The sequence below is a fragment of the Mandrillus leucophaeus genome, unplaced genomic scaffold, assembly GCF_000951045.1.
Source record: "Mandrillus leucophaeus isolate KB7577 unplaced genomic scaffold, Mleu.le_1.0 Scaffold244, whole genome shotgun sequence".
NCBI lineage: Eukaryota > Metazoa > Chordata > Mammalia > Primates > Cercopithecidae > Mandrillus > Mandrillus leucophaeus.
In genome coordinates, this window is record NW_012102521.1 from 978,397 (window position 1) to 980,859 (window position 2,463).

The following is a 2,463-nucleotide window of genomic DNA, read 5'->3' on the forward strand; positions in this document are numbered from 1 at the left end:
GGTAAGGCCCCCAACAAGCAGGAGCAGGGAAGGGCCCTCCCAGCGCCCCACTGTAACGGGGCCTCATCAATGTCCTGTGCTCACTGAATAAAGCACTGCCAATGAAAGGTGAAAGAGGAACAAGAACATTCTCCTGGACGCCACCCACAGAAAGCCGTGTGCAGGCTTGGCCCTCACCTTGGGGACCTTGGACACAGAACTGGTTGTGTCACATCTGGAGGCCTGATGTAGAAGGCACTCGGCTAAGCCCTAGTTACTGGCACTCGGGCACCTGCGCCCCCTCTCAGCAAACTCCATGTCTCATGAAATTAGGACTGGATTTCCACTTTATTTTGAAAATATGGCCAAGGTAAGAGGTCAGGAACGACAAGGCCAAGCTGGGGTAGCCAAGAAAGCTGAGGAGACATGGGGACGGAGGAGTGGCTGCAAGCGTCTGAGTGCAGGAGGCACAGACACCGAAGGCCCCGGACACCGGAGGGCAGCATGCTGGTGCGGAGCAGGGACAACCTGGGGTTTACTCTAAGGCACCCCTGGAGAGGCAGGGTGGGTGGGGCAGGTGAGGATGGGGGTTGGAGCCCATGACATCCCCTCGGTTGCTCAGCATGGCTGACGCCTGGCCACACTGGGCCTGGAACTCAAAGTCTAACTGGGGAGCCAGGCAGGGAGCCAGACAGGAAACCAGATGCATGCAAGTGGAGATTCCAGGCTGAGGCGCTGTGGGAAGGAGGGAAGCTGTCACTCTCCCAAGGCGGAAAGTGGGAGCGGCTGGGAGTCTCCAGGGAGGGGAGGAGGGCCTGGAGGAGTTCCCTGGGGTGGGGGTCCCAGAAGAGCCAGCAGCCTGTGCAGTGGCATGGGAAAGATCCCAGTGTCTGGCGAGGAGTTGGCACAGCCTGTGTATGTGGAGTTAGATGGGGTTTGGGGTTTGGGGTTATTTTTAACCCGTAAGTCTCCCCATTATTCTACAGGAGAAAGGGAATGCGTGCTGGGCACTCAGGAAGATGCGGACAGGAGGCACCAGTGTGGGGAGGGACAGGGAGGGCCTGGGGGCTGGGTCAGAGCCTTGCCCAGGGGCTTTAGGAAGGAAGCGCTGGCTTTCCCACCTCCCCTCTGGAATCTGTCCCCTGTCATCCTGGAAGAGCTCAGGAGCAAATGGATTCCATTCCATTAAAAAAGCATGGTGCCTGGGGCTAAGCAAAGCTGAGACTGGCAGATAAGGTGCCCCAGATGAGCAGTGGGGCGTGGAGCAGGCCCAGGAGGCAGGAGCGCGGCAGGGAGCAGGGACAGTCATCCGGCCTTCGGGATGGGCAGCACCCCTGGAGGAACGGGGAAGCCAGAGCGGGATGCCTGGCCTGCAGGCCAGGTGAGGGGAGAACGCAGGCCAGAATCCAGCCATAACCTAGCAGCAGGTCCCATCAAGGTGAGAAGAAAGTCTGATCTACTCCCAAGCTAGCAGTGAAACTAGGAGGTTCTGTAAGAACTGGGGAATTATTTACCCTAACTCAGGAATGCTGACTGTGAAACCAAGCCCTCACCTAGGGGAAGGGCCACCCCAGCAGTGGCCACTCCTGAAATCCTCACCTCCCTCCCAGACAAGTCTAGCCTCCAGGATGGAAGAAAGTCAGCCAACCCTAGGATTATCGTGTCTGGGTTGAACTGAGGAGTCATCTGTGCGTTCAACCTGTGCTAGTGGCTGGGGCCTCCACAATGTTGGGTGTGCCTGGGATAACTCAGAGTAACGCGGTCAGACGGCACTCAGGGCCAGGCTGGAAGAGTGCTGCCCTTCCCTGGGCCTCAGCGTCCTCTGTAAAGTGGGGGTCCCCGTGCCCACCGCACACGGCAGTGAGGATGGAAGGAGGCCCGGCGTGCTGAGCCCTGGCACTTGCAGCTGGCACCTGGACATGTAGGGAACCTGCTTCCGTGGTTATTATCGTTGCTGTTACAGATCCGTCCACGTGTGGCTGACTCAGAGCTGTGACATTAAGGGAAAATAAAGGAAATGGTTGAGCTGCCTTTTCAGACAACACTGGAATTTTTGAAGAACTCAAGAATCAGTATACTGAAAGGTTTGTGCCGTGAAGTCGCTGCTTGTGAAGCCTGTGTGCATCCCAAGTGCTGACAAGGACAATGGAAGACACGTCATTGATAAGCTCCTTTAAAAGGCCAGAGAGGCCCCTCGAAAGGGACTGGTAGATGAAAAAGATTGGTAAAATAAACCCAAACATTTGGGGGGGAAAAGGTGATTTTATTATTTTTTATTTTACTTTATTTTATTTTTTGAGACAAGGTATCGCTCTGTCACCCAGGCTGGAGTGCAGTGGCATGATCTTGGCTCACTGCAGCCCCGGCTTCCCAGGTTCAAGCGATCTTCGTGCCTCAGCCTCCCAAGTAGCTAGGACTACAGACACACGCCATGAAGCCTGGCTAATTTTCATATTTTTTATAGAGACAGGGTTTCCCCATGTT

General features: G+C 55.7%; 1 long non-coding RNA gene across 1 annotated transcript; it reads left to right on the forward strand.

The window, feature by feature from the left end:
* Positions 1 to 218: 218 nt before the first annotated feature.
* Positions 219 to 2,463, forward strand: LOC105541730. Its single transcript, XR_001006376.1, has 2 exons — positions 219 to 349; positions 1,943 to 2,463. It is a non-coding gene; the product is annotated as an uncharacterized LOC105541730 (long non-coding RNA).